General features: G+C 45.0%; 1 protein-coding gene and 1 pseudogene across 2 annotated transcripts in view; both read left to right on the top strand.

The window, feature by feature from the left end:
- LOC126210051 (uncharacterized) overlaps window positions 1-22,609 on the top strand; it is an 895,609-nt gene that overhangs the window by 48,618 nt on the left and 824,382 nt on the right. The window lies entirely within an intron of this gene.
- Window positions 13,401-13,518, top strand: LOC126210954 (5S ribosomal RNA; annotated as a pseudogene).

Below are 22,609 nucleotides of genomic sequence, written 5' to 3'. Positions count from 1 at the left end.
TGTAAGATTATTGTAAAAACTAAGTCCCATTTGAACGTTTGTAAAATCATTTCATTCAGAATATAATTAATTTTTGCCAGCAATATTGCATTACTGATTATAATCCAGCCCAAAAACCATCAACGTAAAACTTTGCAAAATTTGATTGTTGTCAAGCAAACGTTTAACTATGAATTACGTAACTTTAGTCAAATTAATCAATGAATAACGTCAGCTTTGCTATTATAGAATAACGTCAGCTTTGGTAATAAATACAGCCACTTATTATGACAGCCCACCAGCAGCTAATAGAGTATAGTAAAACAGAGTAAATATATTCATGTCGCAGTTGGATGTAGCAGTCAGATGGCGATCCAGTAACAGTAAAAAAGGTAAGGAACAGCTTTGGGTTATTGCAGGTAACGACTGAGGGACACGACGACGACACATTCTATGTTTCGTCTAAATAATCAGAAAATAATTTTTAATAAGCAGCAATTAAATTTGTATGCGAAGATTGAGAAAGAGAATAAATTTCAAAGGGAAGATTTCATTTGTTATTACACTCCTGGAAATGGAAAAAAGAACACATTGACACCGGTGTGTCAGACCCACCATACTTGCTCCGGACACTGCGAGAGGGCTGTACAAGCAATGATCACACGCACGGCACAGCGGACACACCAGGACCCGCGGTGTTGGCCGTCGAATGGCGCTAGCTGCGCAGCATTTGTGCACCGCCGCCGTCAGTGTCAGCCAGTTTGCCGTGGCATACGGAGCTCCATCGCAGTCTTTAACACTGGTAGCATGCCGCGACAGCGTGGACGTGAACCGTATGTGCAGTTGACGGACTTTGAGCGAGGGCGTATAGTGGGCATGCGGGAGGCCGGGTGGACGTACCGCCGAATTGCTCAAGACGTGGGGCGTGAGGTCTCCACAGTACATCGATGTTGTCGCCAGTGGTCGGCGGAAGGTGCACGTGCCCGTCGACCTGGGACCGGACCGCAGCGACGCACGGATGCACGCCAAGACCGTAGGATCGTACGCAGTGCCGTAGGGGACCGCACCGCCACTTCCCAGCAAATTAGGGACACTGTTGCTCCTGGGGTATCGGCGAGGACCATTCGCAACCGTCTCCATGAAGCTGGGCTACGGTCCCGCACACCGTTAGGCCGTCTTCCGCTCACGCCCCAACATCGTGCAGCCCGCCTCCAGTGGTGTCGCGACAGGCGTGAATGGAGGGACGAATGGAGACGTGTCGTCTTCAGCGATGAGAGTCGCTTCTGCCTTGGTGCCAATGATGGTCGTATGCGTGTTTGGCGCCGTGCAGGTGAGCGCCACAATCAGGACTGCATACGACCGAGGCACACAGGGCCAACACCCGGCATCATGGTGTGGGGAGCGATCTCCTACACTGGCCGTACACCACTGGTGATCGTCGAGGGGACACTGAATAGTGCACGGTACATCCAAACCGTCATCGAACCCATCGTTCTACCATTCCTAGACCGGCAAGGGAACTTGCTGTTCCAACAGGACAATGCACGTCCGCATGTATCCCGTGCCACCCAACGTGCTCTAGAAGGTGTAAGTCAACTACCCTGGCCAGCAAGATCTCCGGATCTGTCCCCCATTGAGCATGTTTGGGACTGGATGAAGCGTCGTCTCACGCGGTCTGCACGACCAGCACGAACGCTGGTCCAACTGAGGCGCCAGGTGGAAATGGCATGGCAAGCCGTTCCACAGGACTACATCCAGCATCTCTACGATCGTCTCCATGGGAGAATAGCAGCCTGCATTGCTGCGAAAGGTGGATATACACTGTACTAGTGCCGACATTGTGCATGCTCTGTTGCCTGTGTCTATGTGCCTGTGGTTCTGTCAGTATGATCATGTGATGTATCTGACCCCAGGAATGTGTCAATAAAGTTTCCCCTTCCTGGGACAATGAATTCACGGTGTTCTTATTTCAATTTCCAGGAGTGTATTAAGCAAGAGACAGAAATCCTAAGGGAAGGTTTCATAGGTTATTGTAAAAGGAAAGGTTGCGTAACATAAGAGATATAGAGGAGACGGGAAGGTTTCAAAAGTAATTACATTAAATCAATTTTTTACTTCATTTCTACATCCCCTTCCCAGATTGTCCCGACAATGTCCCAGCTTCTCTGTCGAGGCAATTCAAACGTCAAGAGCGCGATTTCCGACATCCAAATCAAGAAAATTCATACGAAAATACACACACACACACATACACACCTGTTCAACTCTAAGTACCCCCTCTTTTACAAAAATACTGCCCCTCTTCCAGGTTGCCTTCCAGGACAACAAAAATTTGATTTTCACTTTTCATAGAATTACTGACCGAATCAGAAAATTTTAAATGCTATCAAGGTCTACTCATGAAGACATCGTGCTTTGCAGGCCTAACACAGTAATACAAGTATTTCAGTTAGAAACTGTTTATGTCTTGAGGCTGCATAATTCACCACTCGCAAATTCTTCAGACTTTATTCACAGAGTATTTGAGAACGAGACCACTTAACCACTTCCAACAAACTTTACACATAATTTCAAATCTTTTCGAAACTTTTACTCTCTGATTATGCCCCCTCCCCCAGCAAAAAAATAAAAAAAATGATGAAAGGAAAAAATGTATGGTTTACTAAATTTTCACCGTTCATGCAGTAAATCTTGAGTATAGGGCACGAAGTTTTCGGTACGCACGCTACAGGATGCGCTACCAGTTTTTTCAAAGAAGCCGTGCGTGAAAGTGGAATCTTTCCAGAGGCTGTTGATGCAATATCGACATTCGACCTGTCGATATTCCCTTAAAAAAGTATGGATATATTTCGGCTGCACTTTACCATCGATATGTCGATACTGAAATGGCAATATCCAGTATCGATATTTTCGTTTAATATTATATTTTTTCCGTTATTTCCGGTAAACATTTGAAGTTGTTCCTTTGAAATTGTAGTAGAGCATAATTTTACTTTCACTGTGTGAAACAGTCTTACTACTTTTTGAGCTATCATCACGTCCAGTCTTTGACTGTGTGAAGCAATATAGTACAATGAAGAAGTCCGATTGCACTGCGGGGGGGGGGGGGGGGGGGGGGTGAATGGAACAACAAGATTTCTAATGTGAAGAAATAGCACGCCAGTTGTCTTAAAGAATAGTTTTTAAGGGAAGTAGTGTGCTATTTCTTCACGGCCCACGACGCTACCAACAGAAACGGCAACGTTTAGGGAGCTTCACCACGCAGTTTTGACACTGTAACTGCTAGGTAGCTGGCGTTTGCAGAAATGAAAAAGACAGGGAAGTCGACATGAAGAGTTCCAAACAACTCCGGTATGTGAGGAAACCGAACTACTGACCCATCGTACACCTTTTATTGTGCCACTTACCTGCAGTTATCATTGTTGGCGCCAAGCATGATGGTGCAACATTATCCTTTCAATTCTTGCTCTGAGGAGTGTAGGCAGGCTGCTAGCCTGTTGATGTACAGAAATCTAATAAAACATCAATAGCTAAATATACAGCTCTAAAACGGCATTATATTTACAATGTGCAGTGATATTTTTATAGGCTGATATATTTTATATTTATTTTTATAGATAGATATATTTTCCTACGATACATCGATAATTTCTTCAAATTATCCAGTGACGTTAATAATATTTCTTTTAAATATCGATATATCGTTTTCCGATACTTTTAAAATAACAGTGCTACCACTCAGAGGCTGCGGGCACCGCAACAGGCAGTACGTTTTCATTTTTCTTTTCAAATTTGTTGGTTTTCTTCTCTGTACTACCTGAAAATAAAATCTATTAATGTCTTATTTCAATAATTTAACTTCTAACAGATCACATGCACCCTGATTTTTGAATCATTATAGTAAAAAAATGTGTATGAAATCTTATGGGACTTAACTGCTAAGGTCATCAGTCCCTAAGCTTACACACTACTTAACCTAAATTATCCTAAGGACAAACACACACACCCATGCCCGAGGGAGGACTCGAACCTCCGTCGGGACCAGCCGCACAGTCCATGACTGCAGCGCCTTAGACCGATCGGCCAACATAGTCATCATAATTCGTACTGGAACTACATGTTACACTCGACGTTTAATGGGTCAATTAGTGTGGGAAGGAAAAATCACTAACAATGGATAATAGCTCCTTTATAAAACAGAAATAAATTTTTTGAACCACTACCTATTTCCAGTGTGTGCTTTAATTGAGCAGGTGACTATGGATATCTCTCTTGTTTCCATTAATAGGCGAAGTGTATAACTCTGAGAATCGCAAGGAAATGTGCTCAGAATATAGATCACACGCCCCAACAAACACATTTAAATGATCAGCTTTTCGGAGTATAAGAGAGAGGAACTTTGGTAACGCTAAGATATTACCACCAAAATCATACATATTGATAGTGTTGCGTAGCTATTCAAAGTGCAGGCGTGGGACTTCAATCACGTAGTCAAAGCAAAGTGGAACAAATCAATGTGCAAATTAGGATTAAGCCATTTTTCGCATTCGACGTAACTTCTGCAGTCAAGCAGTCCAGTCTCAAACGCCACACTAATTACATTTCCAAACGATGATATTGTCGTGTCAGTGACGTAATCTGTCTTTGCCTAAGCACATTGTAACATAAGCTTTTATTTCTGTGTACAAAGTTGACTGTATAGTATAGAGCCAAGTCCGTTGGTGAAATGAAGAGCGTGTAGCTTTACTTGTGGTTCTTTGCATAGCAGCCTTACAAAATCAACGCTCCTTCTCGCGAAGAGCTTTTATTGCACATCAAGATGTTGGTAATATTTTACTGTCTTCGATGGCAGTATCTTGAGAGTCACATCCTTGTTCGGAAAGCTTTCGTCTCGCGGAGTACCATCTTTACGGCCTGACCAGAAATCGCACAGCAATAGGCTCTAGCAGACAATAGGCGCCAGCAGACAGCAGGTGCGTTCTGCATGCGAATGGGTCACACCACTGCTTTTGGGATGCGCGGTTTATATTCTGAGCACTTTCGTCCAGCTCTGAGCATTCGAGGCCACGCACTTCCCTCGTAAGTGGGAGGAGTCGGGTAACCCCTCCTTCCACAGCTCGATTTACTGGCGAACTGAACTATAGGAAATGTATTCGCAGTTGCAAGTATGGACAACCGTTTGCCGTGTAATGGAATGACGACAAGGAAGATTATTGCCGAACCGGGAATCGAACCCGGATTTCCCGCTTATCGCGAGCAGTCTCCTGAACCATTTCGGGTATCCGAACACATTTCGTATGTATCCCATTGTGGTTTTCAGTCCTGAAACTGGTTTGATGCAGCTCTCCATGCTACTCTATGCTGTGCAAGCTTCTTCATCTCCCAGTACCTACTGCAGCCTACATCCTTCTGAATCTGCTTAGTGTATTCGTCTCTTGGTCTCCCTCTACGATTTTTACCCTCCGCTCTGCCCTCCAATACTAAATTGGTGATCCCTTGATGCCTCAGAACGTGTCCTACCAACCGATCCCTCCTTTTAGTCAAGTTGTGCCACAATTTCGTCTTCTCCCCAGTTCTATTCACTACTTCCTCATTAGTTACGTGATCTATCCATCTAATTTTCAGCATTCTTCTATAGCACCACATTTCGAAAGATTCTATTCTTATTTAAACTATTTAGCGTCCATGTTAACTTCCATACATGCCTACAATTCATACAAATATTTTCAGAAAAGACTCCCTGACACTTAAATGTAATCTCGATGTTAACAAATTTCTCTTCTTCATAAACGCTGTTCTTGCCATTACCAGTCCACTTTTATAACCTCTATACTTCGACAGTCGTCAGCTATTTTCCTCTCCAAATAGCACAACTCATCTACAACTATAAGTGTCTCGTTCCCTAATCTAATTCTCTCAATATCACTTGATTTAATTCGAATACATTTCATTATCCTTTTTTTTGCTTTTGTTGATGTTCAGCTTGTATCCTTCTTTCAAGACACTGTCCATTTTTTTTCAATTGCTCTTCCAGGCCCGTTGCTGTCCCTGACACAATTACAGTGCCATCGGCAAACCTCAGAGCTTTCATTCCTTCACCATGGATTTTAATTCCTACTCCAAATTTTTCTTTTGTTTCCGTAACTGCTTGCTGAATATATAGATTGAATAACATCGGAGATAGGCTACAACTCTGCCATACTCCCTTCCCAAGCACTGCTTCCCTTTCATGCCCCTCGACTCTTATAACTGCCATCTGGTTTCTGTACAAATTGTAAACAGCCTTTCGCTCCCTGTATTTTACCCCTGCCACCTTCAGAATTTCATATAGGGTATTCCAGTCAACATTGTCAAAATCTTTCTCCAAGTCTACAAATGCTTTCGTTAATCTGTTTTCTATGATAAGTCGTAGGGTCAGTACTAACTCGCGTGTTCCAACATTTCTACGGAATCCAAACAGATCTTCCCCGAGTTCGGCTTCTACGAGTTTTCCCATTCGTCTGTAAAGAATTCATGTTAGTATTTTGTAGCCACGACTTATAAAACTGATAATTCGGTAATTTTCACACTTGTTCACACATGCTTTCTTTGGGACTGGAATTATTAAATTCTTCTTGGAGTCTGAGGGTATTTCGCCTGTCTCATACACCCTGCTCACCAGATGGTAGAGTTTTGTCATGGCTGGCTCTCCCTATAGAGATGGGCAAACTCGTTCATCCTTGGGAACTAGTTCACTGCTGATCGTTCTTTTTTGGGAACCGTTCATTTTTACACGTTCACCGTTCATTTGTGCATGGTTCTTATGAAAAACTGAAAACTAGTAGTGTAGGCGACTGAAGGATGGAGGGCACCAAGAGGGGGCATTTGCCTCCCCCCTGCAGTATAGAGTTTTTATTCATTACAGAATTCTTACACACTTTTAGAAGTGATTTCTGTGATTCTGCAGAACCTCCCGTTTAGCCAAATGTAGCCTTGTGTAGCTGATCGCAGGGAAATAATATAGGGTGGCGCACGGAAAACCGGCCTGAAGTACAGACTACTCGCCAATTACGGACGATGTTTTGCCCGTTACGAGCAGATACAACAAACAGACAAACATGTAATAATTAGGCAGTGAAGAAATAACAAGCTAATGCAAGCTACAATTGCGAAACAATCGATGACGACGTGTAGAGAGCTGGAGAAGAGAACTTGAAAATCTCACGCGACGCGCATGGGCTATAGCTCATGTAGTCTTGTAAACCTATTGGTGGCTGTTTCCCAACTTAATAGACCACAAGTGTCTTGTATAAAATTCTTGGTTTCGACTTCCACTACATAGCTATGCTACGTTGTAAACAATAATCGTTTACACCCTATATATACTTCACGTTGTCTCTGAGTTCGTAGGCGAAGTAGAGACTTTATGGAAGCATAAAATAAAATATGGTTTTCTCATCACACTTGCGTCACATGCTTAGTAAAAATTAGGTTTTTATGTTGCATTATTAAAGGTAATGCAGTAATAATAATAATAATAATAATAATTAAGTTCGCAGTAATAAAGTTTTTGGTTTGAAAGCTCCTTCTGGACAAATGTTTTTGAGATAATAAGTAAATACGATTTTATGGCAATCTTTGTCTTTTCAAATGGAGAGGCACCGCTTTTCCTACTGAGCCAAAATGAACCCCACCCACTTTTTTTTTCAAAGAAACCAAACTAGCAGGTAATGCAAATTGGAAACAACCGAACATAAAAATAATAAAAGCCTTCCTAAATGTAATGTTTTGTATATGAAAGATACACGAAAATCGTTTTATATGAATTTTCTTACACTAAAAATTAAGCAAATTATTGAAAGTTAGTTCAAATGGTTCAAATGGCTCTGAGCACTATGGGACTCAACTGCTGAGGTTATTAGTCCCCTAGAACTTAGAACTAGTTAAACCTAACTAACCTAAGGACATCACAAACATCCATGCCCGAGGCCGGATTCGAACCTGCGACCGTAGCGGTCTTGCGGTTCCAGACTGTAGCGCCTTTAACCGCACGGCCACTTCGGCCGGCGAAAGTTAGTTGCTAAATCAAGTCGATGAAAGCAAAAAATATATGAATAACAAAAAATCTTGCCTTGTTATAAGTATGTCTTCTGCTGTTCATCGATATAATGAAGTGAGCTGATATGCCCTTTTGTTACCTGAAAAGACGTACCTATTACATACAAAGTAATTTTTATGTAATTTACGTAACTATAAAATACTTTTTGATTACCGGTTGTGGACGCTGAATAGCCAGAGCCAAGTGCAAGAACAGTTTGGAACACATGTAAAATGGGCGAGCGCAGTGAACGAAACGAGCAACTGGATACTCAACTAACTAGGAGCAGTCGGAAGTGGAACTGAGACAGGTGGTCATGCGAAGAACGAAGACTGCAGCCGAGGGAAACCGAGACTGAGACCGAGGCTAGAACGAGAACTGCCGAAGTGACCGCCGCGACCGAAGTGAACTATGAACCGATCGTTCCTCGTTCTCAGGAACTATAAGCAGACCGCCGTGACCGAAGTGAACTATGAACCGATCGTTCCTCGTTCCCGGGAACTATAAGTAGACCGCCGCGACCGAAGTGAACTATGAACCGATCGTTCCTCGTTCCCGGGAACTATAAGTAGACCGCCGCGACCGAAGTGAACTATGAACCGATCGTTCCTCGTTCCCGGGAACTATAAGTAGACCGCCGCGACCGAAGTGAACTATGAACCAATCGTTCCTCGTTCCCGGGAACTATAAGTAGACCGCCGCGACCGAAGTGAACTATGAACCGATCGTTCCTCATTCCCGGGAACTATAAGTAGACCGCCGCGACCGAAGTGAACTATGAACCGATCGTTCCTCGTTCCCGGGAACTATAAGTAGATCGCCGCGACCAAAGTGAACTATGAACCGGATCGTTCCTCGTTCCCGGGAACTATAAGTAGACCGCCGCGACCAAAGTGAACTATGAACCGACCGTTCCTTGGAATTCGTTCCTCGGTCCTTTTGTTCATCTTGATGAACCATTCCTTTGCACCCGTTCGTTCGCGAACTACCCATCTCTATCTCCCAAGGCTATCAGCAGCACACGTAATGCACAGCAAATGATTTACTAAGAAGAAGCCGTGCCATGGCGGCGCCTTTGCCCTGAAATAGCGTCTCCAGAGGCTAGGAGGGCGCTTCCGTCCGAGGTCGGATCCAGCGCAATTCCAGGAAGTTCCTGTCGGAGTAACGCCGTTGTGCTGCCATCTCGCCGTGACAGGCCCCTTGCCAAACGTCTGCTGTGAACTGTGCCTACGCACCAACGCTGTCAGAACTGTGTCAACAGGTGTCCACGAAGTTGTGTTTTTAGTGACTGTGTTGCTTGCGCCACTTGAGACGACCGCCTGTGGCTGGATCGAGCGTAGACGACTGCCCCGACAACCAGAGGCTCCGGCCAATATGGCGGCGCAGGAGTAGGCGGCAGGTGCGTGCTGGTTGATGCGCTGGCCGCAGAGATTGGCCAATTTGTCACGCCTGGTGGAAGCGCGGCGTGCGCTTGCGGTCGCCCCGGACGTACCTCGAGTCGAGTGGACGCTCGCCGTTGCTCTGCTGGCCCGGCCGGTGGCTCGGCCGTTTTTTCAGTCTGACCGGGCCGTCTTCATCGGAGGAGAACGCCACTATTCGGCCCTTCGAAATTATTGTCAGCATCACTGACCGATCACCAACCAGTAGTGCGGTGGTCTGTGCTTTAGACGTTTAAAACTCGCTTTCCAAATTTCAGCATAGGCTTAAATAAAACCCTAAATGTTCTTGTAATTGTTTCTTGTGCTAATCTCCACCTCTCCGCATAAATACACCCAACATTTGCATCACTAATCAAATCAGTTAACTGGTCACCCTATCCAAATTTCAGGTACCTAACATTTTTAGGGGGTCCGCCCCCGGTAGCTGACTGGTCAGCGCGACAGACTCAATCCTAAGAGCCCGGGTTCGATTCCCGGCTGGGTCGGAGATTTTATCCGCTCAGGGACTGGATGTTATGTCATTTCATCCCAATCGACACGCAAGTCCCCGAAGTGCCGTCAAATTGACAGACTTGAACCTGGATAACGGTCTACCCGACTGGAGGCCATAGTCACACGTCATCTTTTAGGGGCAACAAAAATTTGGTTTTCACTATTTCACATAATTATTGACCGAATGTAGAATTTTAAAATGGCATCATAATCTACTCTTAATACACTACTGGCTATTAAAATTGCTACACCAAGAAGAAATGCAGATGATAAACGGGTATTCATTGGACAAATATATTATACTAGAACTGACATGTGATTACATTTTCATGCAATTTGGGTGCATAGATCCTGAGAAATCAGTACCCAGAACAATCACCTCTGGCCTTGATACGCCTGGCCATTGAGTCAAACAGAGCTTCGATGGCGTGTACAGGTGCAGCTGCCCATGCAGCTTCAACACGATACCACAGTTCATCAAGAGTAGTGACTGGCGTATTGTGACGAGCCACTTGCTCGGCCACCATTGACCAGACGTTTTCAGTTGGTGAGAGATCTGGAGAATGTGTTAGCCAGGGCAGCAGTCGAACATTTTCTGTATCCAGAGAGGCCCGTACAGGACCTGCAACATGCGGTCGTGCATTATCCTGCTGAAATGTAGGGTTTCGCAGGGATCGAATGAAGGGTAGAGTCACGGGTCGTAACTCATCTGAAATGTAGCATCCACTGTTCAAAGTGCCGTCAATGCCAACAAGAGGCCCGAGACGTGTAACCAGTGGCACCCCATACCATCACGCCGGGTGATACGCTTCCAATGTGCGTTCACCGCGATGTCGCCAAAAACTGATGCGACCATCATGATGCTGTAAACAGAACCTGGATTCATCCGAAAAAAATGACGTTTTGCCATTCGTGCACCCAGGTTCGTCATTGAGTATACCATCGCATCAGGTCCTGACTGTGATGCAGCGTCAAGGGTAACCGCAGCCATTCTATGCGAGCTGCTGCTGCAAACGTCGTAGAACTGTTCGTGCAGATGGTTGTTGTCTTGCAAACGTCCCCATCTGTTGACTCAGGGATCGAGACGTGGCTACACGATCCGTTATAGCCATGCGGATAAGATGCCTGTCATCTCGACTGCTAGTGATACTAGGTCGTTGGGATCGAGCACGGCGTTCCGTATTATCCTCCTGCACTCACCGATTCCATATTCTGCTAACAGTCATTGGATCTCGACCAACGCGAGCAGCAATGTCGTGATACAATAAACCGCAATAGCGATAGGCTATAATCCGACCTTTATCAAAGTCGGAATCGTGATGGTACGCATTTCTCCTCCTTACACGAGGCATCACAACAACGTTTCACCAGGCAACACCGGCCAACTGCTGTTTGTGTATGAAAAATCGGTTGGAAACTTTTCTCATGTCAGCACGCTGAGGTGTCGCCACCGGCGCCAACCTTGTGTGAGTGCCCTGAAAAGCTAATCATTTGCATATCACAGCATCTTCTTCCTGTCGGCTAAATTTCGCGTCTGTAGCACGTCATCTTCGTGGTGTAGCAATTTTAATGGCCAGTAGTGTAGATATAAGCTTACCTTAAAAGTTCAACAGAGTAAGGCAAGTGTTAACGTTAGAAATACGTGTTTTGTCTTGAGGCGGCTTAGCTCACGGCTGTCAGATTACCCAGAATGTACGCATCTAGTATTTGAGAAAGAAGGTACTTAACTGCTTCCAACGATCTTAACAGCAGTTGTCCATATTCGGGACAGTGACCACCACCAGTACAGCCATTTACAAACGTTCTAATCATCCGATTGCGCACAAACTAGCCGCTTTCCAATGCATGCTACACAGACTGAACAAAACTTCACTCACTGACAACAACATCAGCCGGCCGAAGTGGCCGCGCGGTTCTGGCGCTGCAGTCTGGAACCGCGAGACCGCTACGGTCGCAGGTTCGAATCCTGCCTCGGGCATGGATGTGTGTGATGTCCTTAGGTTAGTTAGGTTTAACTAGTTCTAAGTTCTAGGGAACTAATGACCTCAGCAGTTGACTCCCATAGTGCTCAGAGCCATTTGAACCATTTGAACAACAACAACAACAATGAATTACAATCAGACAAGTAGCTGTAGAGAATGGACGCGATACAAACACTATAGATAAACTGAACTACAAAATTAAAACAAAATATAAAGGACTCCCAACACAAACACACAAACTTTCTCACCAACTTACAAATACACAGAACACACAAACGAGCACACATGAACAAGAAACATCCAGAACAACAAACAAGTGGTTCACTCTCACCTACAACAACAAAGCATTCCACAGAATAGACAACATGCTCAAAAGAACAAGGGCTACAAATAGCCTACAGGACAGACAACTCAACACAGAGAAAACTAAGGACAACCAACACAAGCACAGACAAGCACAACACACCTGGTATTTACAAACTAACACGTGAGGACTGCAAATCAGTTTATATAGCATAGAAAAGCAGAAACTTTAATACCAGATACACAGTACAGCATTAAACAGTAACAGATGTCATTCCACATTTGCTGAACATCTTATTGACAAGAAACATAACCCGACAGACATCAATACACACTTAAAAATTCTCAAATGCAGCAACACATTACGACCCTCGTCAACTGTCGGCGGCCTCTGTCAGTCAACAGACGTCGGCCTGTACGCTTTTGTGCTGTACGTGTCCCTTCACGTGTCCACTTCACTGTCACACCGCAAACAGTGGACCTAGGGATGTTTAGGAGTGGAGAAATCTCGGGTACAGACGTATGACACAAGCGACACCCAATCACCTGACCACGTTTGAAGTCCTTGGGTTCCATAGGGCGTCCCATTCTGCTCTCTCACGATGTCTGATGACTACTGAGGTTGCTGATACGGAGTACCTGGTAGTAGGTGGCAGCACAGTGCAGCTAATATGAGAAACGTACGTTTTTGTGGGTGTTCAGATACTTTTGATCACATAGTGTACCTACACTGCGTTCGAACATTACGAATTACCTTGAAGTTAACGAATTGTTGACAAACAGCCAACACAGATTCAGATAACATCGTTGTTGGAAAACACAACTAGCTCTTTATCCTCGCGAAGTAATGAGTGTTCAAATGGTTCAAATGGTTCTGAGCACTATGGGACTTAACATCTGTGGTCATCAGTCCCCTAGAACTTAGAACTACTTAAACCTAACTAACCTAAGGACATCACACACATCCATGCCCGAGGCAGGATTCGAACCTGCGACCGTAGCAGTCGCGCGGTTCCGGACTGCGCGCCTAGAACCGCTAGACCACCGCGGCCGGCTAATGAGTGTTATCGACAGGGATGTCAAACTGATTCCGTATTTTTAGATTTCCAGAAGCCTATTGACAACATTGGCAACGGCTTTGCCACAGTGGATACACGGGTTCCCGTGAGATCACCGAAGTTAAGCGCTGTCGGGCGTGGTCGGCACTTGGATGGGTGACCATCCAGGCCGCCATGCGCCGTTGCCATTTTTCGGGGTGCACTCAGCCTCGTGATGCCAATTGAGGAGCTACTCGACCGAATAGTAGCGTCCAAGGTCACCGGACCTGGCTGTATGTGATTATTTCTTGTGGGAGTTTATAAAAGACTCTCCTTGTGTGCCCCTGTTACCAACAACAATGAGTGAACTGAAATTAAGGATAACAGCAGCTGTGGAAGATGTAGCTCAAGACATCCTCGTTGCAGTGTGGTAACAATTTCAGTACCAAAATTATAAGGAATGTAGCAACCAGTCGCGGAAACATAATTTATTTATCTTGTTGCAAATCGATTTCGACTGATATGTCATCATCTGTTCAGTTTTCTAACCGATACATGCCATAGGTAGAAGTACTGTCCTTGGCAGATTTTTATCATGATAGTAGTTCTATTTATGGCATGTGTCGGTTAGAAAACTGCACAGATGATATCAGTCGAAATCGACTTGCAACGACCGGGAGAGCGGTGTGCTGACCCTACGCCCCTCCTATCCGCATCCTCAACTGAGGATGACACGGCGGTCGGATGGTCCCGGTAGGCCACTCGTGGCCTGAAGACGGAGTGAGAGTGAGTGCTATTGACAACATTACTTACAAGCTACTTCTAGCCTAACAGCGTGCCTACAGACAATCATTTCAAATGAACGACGCGATTCACGATTTTCTGTCAGAGAGATCACAGTTCGTAGTAACTGACTAAAAGTCAGTGAATAAGACACAAGTAATATCTGGCGTTCCCTAAGGAAGTGTTACCGTACGGATCCTCTGGTGCTCCTCATCTACATAAGCGATTTAGGAGACAATGTGAGTAGCACTTTTAGATTGTTTACAGACGATGCTGTCGTTTACCCTCCTATAAAGTCATTAGATGATCAAAGCCAATTGAAAAATTACTTACACAAGATACCTGTATGTAATCGTTGACTTTGGTTCACATCAGTTCTGTTGGGATGGAATGACAGTGAGAACGTGACATCCTGGTGAGTGTACAAACTGTTCGGAAACTGTCGTTACAAACTTGTAGCACTTGTAGAGGGGAGTGGGTGGATAATATTTTGTTGAGGAACCCATGTCCGGTTACGTTATCCAACGACGCTACAGAGCATCAAAGTTGTAGACACCGGTGCCTATAAATGTATGAATATACAGGGAGATTCCGTGAAGATCTTGCCGACTTTCTAGGATGATGGAGACGAAAAAGTGTATCAGTTTGCGGGCCGGGGTGGCCGAGCGGTTCTAGGCGCTACAGTCTGGAACCGCGCGGCCGCTACGGGGCGGGTTCCAATCCTGCATCGGGCATGGGTGTGTGTGATGTCCTTAGGTTAGTTAGGTTTAAGTAGTTCTAAGTTCTAGGTGACTGATGAACTCAGAGCTATTTGATTTGTATCAGTTTGAGGTAAGGGTCCCTGTTTAGGAAACGAACGAGTCGAAAATCCTTCTGATACCTCTGATAGTGGAATACATGTACCGGTACCTATTGCTGAGATAGACACATTTACAGACGTCGGTGCCTGTAACTTTGATTCTCTGTAGGGTCGCTGGATGATGTTTCCGGACATGGATTCCTAATCAAAATACAGGATGTATTAAAAGAATCATCCGATTTTTAAAAAAGTCATAACCATTATGTTATTTGAGATATGTGCGTGAACAACGTACTGTTGGAAAGAGTTTTACATGGTTCTCGCTAGTTAGCAGCAGTGTGCGCTCACTTCAGCTCTAGTAAAATGGTGTCGGGACAACAGAAAACGTTTTGTGTTCTACGTTTTGCGCAGTGCGGGTCAGTAATAACGGTTCAGCGTGACTTTCGTACTAGGTGTGGTGTGGATCCTCCTACACCACAGAGCATTAGACGATGGAATGATCAATTCCCAGAAACAGGTTGTTTGTGTAGAGCCAAATCGTCGGGCCGTCCCCGAGTGTCTGACACAGACGTCGAACGCATCCGCCATAGTTTCACAAGGAGTCCGCAGAAATCCGTACTCCGTGCAGCTCGACAGCTCGACATGCCCCTATGTCCGTCGGGCGTGGGTTGCGTCGACGTTTATACATGAAACCATACGAAATTCAGCTACTGTAAGCACTTCGTGAAGGTGACAGTTCTGTAATTTCGCTCTTGGCAAGATGGTGGATGGCTGTTTTCTTCCACGCTTAGTGTTTGGTGACGAGGCAACATTCCATTTAAATGGAAAGGTGAATCGTCTTAAGGTGAGGCTATGGGGTACGGAATAAGCACATGAAGTTGTACAACATGAGAAGAACTCCTCAAAATTTAATGTGTTTTGTGAAGTTTCAGGGGAAAAGGTGTATGGTCCATTTTTCTTTGCCGAAAACACTGTTACAGGAGGCACATATTTCGATATGCTTGAGAACTTCCTTTTTCCGCAGTTGGAGACTGATTCGAACGACTTGATTTACCAACAGGATGGGGCACCATCACACTGGCATCTGGAAGTGCGGGAATTTTTTCCGGCCATTTTGGTCGAACGGTTCGAGTCGCTTCAGTCCGGACCGCGTTGCTGCTACGGTCGCAGGTTCGAATCCTGCCTCGGGCATGGATTTGTGTGATGTCCGTACGGTAGTTAGGTTTTTTTAAAAAAAAAAAATTCTTTATTTCATCATTATTGTGATACAAAGTAACCTACTACCTGAATACATTAGTAGGTCCTATTTTTTAACTATTTCTAAGTTTCTATCTGCAGCTATTGTTATGTTTAACACTACAGGTTTTACTACAATCCATCACCACTATGGGGGGGGGGGGGGTGTTCTGCTGCTGTGCTGTACTATGTTATTATTTGTCTAGTGTTACTTTGATTTTAACTTATATTGTTTGGATGCTACTTGAAGATGGTTAATTATTAATTACTATGACTACTCTACCTGCAGCGTTACAAGTGTGCCAGAATACAATACACACCTAATTTTTTCGGCCATTCCCACTGAGCTAATCCCAGTGGGAGTTCCCCTGGCACTGGGCTGGCCGGTGACGTAGTCGCTGCAGTTCTATGCTATTTCTATTATCCTAATTTGATCTTATAACTAACCTTATATCTAATGTCATAATCGGTGCGTAGTCAAATCCGGTGGTAATGTACTACCCCCCAACCTATTCCGAAGACCTGGGGGAATCCAGTCGTGAAGCGACTGGCCTAATCCACGTCCCGGCGGAACCGGGGGGTGTACGCGACAAGTCTGGTGTTTATTTAATGATTGTTACGTAAATATTCTTTGAGGACTTTGCTCGATATTACGTTTGTTAGTTGATTCAGGACGTTGAAGGTGTTTTCATGCCGGAACAAGTGGTGCGTGTCGTTGTTCGGCAGTTGTTCCCTAAGTTGGTGTGCAACATCGTTGAAGAGGGGACACTCGTACACCACATGGTCTGGTGTGCCCTGCACTGCTCCACAGTCACACGCTGATGTTGCCCTTTTCCCGAACCGACAGAGATATGTCGGGTAGGGCCCGTGCCCAGTAAGAAAGTGCAGCAATCCACTTGACGGTTTGATGTAGGTAAGTTCAAGGCGTTCCTTTATGCTGGGAAACAGCTCGTGCGTTCTTCGGCCAGTTTCATCGCTATCCCAGAGTTCCTGCCACAATTCCATCCCCCTACTTTTGATGCTTTGTAGTTAGGTTTACGTAGTTCTAAGTCTAGGGGCAGATGACCCCAGGTATTAAGTCCCATAGTGATTAGAGCAATTTGAACCTTTTTTTTTTTGCGAGAATTTTTAAATCAGAGGGTTACCGAATGACGGAACGGTCGCACTGGGCCAAATGATTCAGCCTTACAGTACTGGCGTCCAAGGTCACCGGACCTGGCTGTATGTGATTATTTCTTGTGGGAGTTTATAAAAGACTCTCCTTGTGTGCCTCTGTTACCAACAACAATGAGTGAACTGAAATTAAGAATAACAGCAGCTGTGGAAGATATAGCTCAAGACATCCTCGTTGCAGTGTGGGAACAATTTCAGTACCAAAATTATAAGGAATGTAGCAACCAGTCGCGGAAACATAATTTATTTATCTTGTTGCAAATCGATTTCGACTGATATGTCATCATCTGTTCAGTTTTCTAACCGATACATACCATAGGTAGAAGTACTGTCCCTGGCAGATTTTTATCATGATAGTAGTTCTATTTATGGCATGTGTCGGTTAGAAAACTGCACAGATGATATCAGTCGAAATCGATTTGCAACAAGATAAATAAATTATGTTTCCGCGACTGGTTGCTACATTCTTTATAATTTTATATCCCACGGTCGCTGCACAGAAAGGGAACATTCAAAAATTTCAATACCGCATTGACATATGCCGTGCATCTCAAGGAGGGCATATTGAACACCTACGAAAAGGTGAGAAAAAACTTTTTGACTTTCCTGTTCGTCAAAAAACAAGATTCATTGTGTATGTTTACTAGTTTCAGAAATATAGACATGCCAAATCGGATGATTCTCTTTGATACCCCCTGTATTATGTGCTTTCTGCACTCTACAAGCTAGTAACGGGAATTTCCGAACACCCTGGGTATTTAGTGGCGTCTCCTGCTGTTGGTTTTTTCGTGCACTGTTGCTTCAAAATCGCAGCCCTGCGTAGTGGAGTCTCGGAGTGGGCGACCACTGCATGCAGGCCTCTGCAGTCTGGACGCGTTGTCGCAGCGCATGGCTCGCGGCCAGGGCTGTGCAGCGGAAAACGCCTTTTTTCTCCCCCCCCCCTCCCCCCCGCCTCCTCTCGGCGCCCCCTCGCCTATCTCCTGGGATCTCCCGCAGCCGCAGTCGTTCTGCATTCCCGCCGCCGACGCGCCGCAGTTCCAGATCGCAGGAGCAGGACGCCCCGTGCCGTCCCACCCACGGCCGCCGACGTGACGTCCCGAACTGGAGTATCCAGTTTCCAGCGCGAGCCGGTTAATAGATCGGCGGCGGTGCCGGTGCGGATGCTAATCCTGGGAACGCCCTCGGCGGCTGGCGGTCGGACGGGCTAATCCCGGCGCGGCGTGCGCACTACGTCACGCAATATGAGCGGCGACCTTGCGGCCGTTTATCAGGACCGAGCGTCGGCTCGCCGCGCGGGTCGTAGGCTCCGCCGGCCGGGTAGGGGAGCAATGCACCCGGCCTGTGAGATGTTCAAATGGCTCTGAGCACTATGGGACTTAACATCTGAAGACATCAGTCCACTAGAGCTTAGAACTACTTAAACCTAACTAACGTAAAAACATCACACACATTCATGCCCAAGGCAGGATTCGAACCTGCGACCGCAGCGGTCGGGCGGTTCAAGACTGAAGCGCTTAGAACCGCTCGGCCACTCCGGCCGGCCTGTGAGATGTTCCTCTCGGCCGTGCCTCGGAACTCCCGTCGCGTCGCGTCGCAAGTCCTGGCCCTGTGCGATACGCGAGACGAATTACGGGGGGCTTTCAATAAGTAATGCAACACATCTTTTTCTCGGCCAACTTCGCTTGACAAAATGCGGAAATTGTTGTGGGACACTTCAGCCCTTATAGTCTCGTGAGGCTCCGACGGGTGGAGGCGTTATACACTACTGGCCATTAAATTTGCTACACCACGAAGATGACTTGCTACAGACGCGAAATTTAACCGACAGGAATAAGATGCTGTGAGATGCAAATGATTAGCTTTTCAGAGCATTCACACAAGGTTGGCGCCGGTGGCGACACCTACAACGTGCTGACACTAGGAAAGTTTGCGACCGATTTCTCATACACAAACAGCAGTTGACCGGCGTCGCCTGGTGAAACGTTGTTGTGATGCCTCGTGTGAGGACAATTGGCCTCAGGACAGTTATAAATCGATTTTTCCGATCCTATTTCGTACGACCCTGCCGTGGTGGATGTCCGCGGATTCGTGAATAAGTCTCCTCGTTGTGATCTTCAGCCCGGAGTAGTCTGCGAACTCCCGATTTGTTAAATAGTCTTCTTATCGGTAAAATAACTTGATTCTTACCAAAAACCAGGAATTGGCAACTCTGATCTTTTAACGCTTTAATTACACCTTTAAACAGACAAAAGCGCCGAAGAAACTGGTGCAGGAATGCGTATACAAATACAGGCATGTGTAAACAGGCAGAATACAGCGTTGCAGCCAGCTACACGTGCATAAGACAACAAGTGTCTGATGCAGATGTTAGATCGGTTACTGCTGCTACAATGGCAGGTTATCAATATTTATGTGAGTTTGAACGTGATGTTATAGTCGGCCCACGAACGACAGGACACAGCATCTCCGAGCTAGCAGTGAAGTGAAGATTTTCCCGTACTACCATTTCACGAGTGTACCGTGAATATCAGAAAACCGGTAAAACATCAAATCTGCGACATCGCTGCGGCAGGTAAAAGATCATGCAAGAATGGGACCAACGACGACTGAAGAGAATCGTTCGACGTGACAAAAGTGCAACCCTTCCGCAAATTGCTGCACATTTCAATGCTGGGCCATCAACAAGTGTCATTGTGAAATCGATTCAACCAAACATCATTGATACGGACTTCCGGAGCCGAAAGCCCACTCGTGTACCCTTGATGACTGCACGACACAAAGCTTTACTCCTCTCCTGGGCCCGTCAACACCGACATTGCACTGTCGATGACTGGAAACATGTTTCCTGGTCGGACGAGTCTCATTTCCAAGTGTATCGAGCAAATGGACATGTACGGGTATGGAGACAAGCTCATGAATCTATGGACCTTGCATGTCAGCAGGGGACTGTTGAAGCTAGTGTAGGCTCCGTAATGGTGTGGAGTTGGAGTGATACGGGACCCCTGATATGTCTAGATGCGACTCTGACAGGTGACACGTGCGTAGGTATCCTGTCTGATCACTTGCACCCGTTCACGTCCATTGTGCATTCCAGCGGACATGGGTAATTCCAGCAGGATAATGCGATACTCCACACGTCCATAGAGTGACTCCAGAAACACTCTTCTGAGTTTAAACACTTCCGTTGACCATCAGACTCCCGAGACACGAACATTGTTGTGCATATCTGGACTGCCTTGCAACGTGCTGTTCAGAAGAGATCTCCAGCCCCTCGTAGTCTTACGAATTTATGGACAGTCCTGCAGGATTCATGGTTTCAGTTCCCTCCAGCACTACTTCAGACATTAGTCGAGTCCATGCCACGTCGTGTTGCGGCACTTCTGCTTGCTGGCGGGGGTCCTACACGATATATTAGACACGCATACTAGTTTTTTGGCTTTTTAGTGTAAAACAAAATTCAGCAGGATTTCAAATTCTGATAGGTGAACCTCCAGATATCCTGATTTGTACTAGTAACGGGAAAAGCTTGGCGATTTTGGCGTACGGATAACTGTTCGCCACATTTTATTGGATTGTGTTTTATTTTCCGGCCGGCGGCCGTAGCGGGTTTGCCGCAGAATTTGCCCTCTATTTTAAGTAACGTTCAAACGAAGGTGGATCAAGTTTTAAAGATTTGTGAATTGTCAAACATTTTCACAAGATATTAGGGAGATGTGTTTAATGAGTTAACAGGGTGACTCGTTCACCCAACTTTTTGTGTGTGGTTAGCCTGTCACATTTCCATGTGCTTTTCTTTTAGTTCTTCTGTATTTTGTTTTCTCTGTGTTTTAATTCCATGTATAGCTACTTTCAAAATGGCTCAAATGGCTCTGAGCACTATGGGACTCAACTGCTGAGGTCATTAGTCCCCTAGAACTTAGAACCAGTTAAACCTAACCTAAGGACATCACACACATCCATGCCCGAGGCAGGATTCGAACCTGCGACCGTAGCGGTCTCGCGGTTCCAGACTGCAGCGCCAGAACCGCGCGGCCACTTCGGCCGGCTAGCTACTTTCGCTCTTCCTAATTTGTTTTAGCGCGTGTGAGATAGAGTGACTTTGTGGCCTTCTCGAGTGTATGAGTGTGCAACGGTTTAAGAGTTTATCTCCACATTCGTTTGTTTTGATAAGTGTAAGGGCGCTGATGACCTAGTCGTTGGGCGCCCATAAGATCCAAACACAGTAAAACCAAAAGGCTCAACGGGATAGGTACAGCCGTTGGGCGTATAAGGCTTTCGGTGTTGGAAGGACTTTGTGACAAGATTTTCAGATCTAGTTCTGCAGAATGATTGTGGTGTCTATCTCCACTTGAGAATCAATGCAATCAAGCTGCAGTGACTAGCACATAAACAAATCTCTTCCCAAAGTTTACCCGTGTACTGAAATATGCCTGCTACAAATCAAGATTTATGGAGCATCACCTACCACAATTTGCAATCCTGCTAAATGTTGTTTTATTTTGTATTTTCCATTGCGTGCGTTATTTGAAGAAATTTCCTTCACTCAATGTGCGTTGCGTAAAAAAAGTTTCTTTAAGGATTATCATTACTGCAATGATTTTGTACCACAATAATGAATTATTTATATTTTTAAAGTTAAAAAAATACACGAATGTGAAACGATAAACTAAAAAACAAATAAAACATAATTTAAAACAGGAAACAAAAGTACGTAAAGTAATCAAATATTGTACGTTTAGATATTTTAATTAGGTAGTTGACAAATTAATATTGATCGTTTAGAGATTTTAATTAAGTATGTTGATAATAGTCCGACAGCACATTGTGGACACCTTATTTTACAAAAGTTGTATTTCACAAATTACCTTTATTACACATCGATGGAGTAGCGTGAAAGCTGCTTTGATTATCTTATAGCAAAAGTGTTCACTTCTCAAAATTGATTAATGGTGGAGGGGTGTTTTGCAAAATATCATATTATTACAAAAGTTGATTATACTGTTTTCAGGAACGTTAAGTACATTTCAGTTTTTTATATGAAACACGTTTTTGACACTTCACGATTTCGAAAATATTGCCTGTAAACCTAATATCCAGATTGCCTTTCTTGGTGTGTTCTACCTCTTAAAAGCGAAACGGCAGAAACGAAAAAATACGTATTGCATTATTTTGCCTCTCTACATGCAGGAGATAGGGAAAATAACGTGAACACCTGTACTTACTTGGGAATGGTTTATTAATAAGGGGTTGGACCCCAATTTGCCCGTAATACAGCTGCGATTCTTCTTCGAATACTGGCATATAATGAT

Source organism: Schistocerca nitens, chromosome 10 (genome assembly GCF_023898315.1).
Source record: "Schistocerca nitens isolate TAMUIC-IGC-003100 chromosome 10, iqSchNite1.1, whole genome shotgun sequence".
Taxonomy (NCBI): domain Eukaryota; kingdom Metazoa; phylum Arthropoda; class Insecta; order Orthoptera; family Acrididae; genus Schistocerca; species Schistocerca nitens.
The sequence above is the reverse complement of the archived record's forward strand: the minus strand, read 5'-3'. Positions and strand labels throughout refer to the sequence as shown.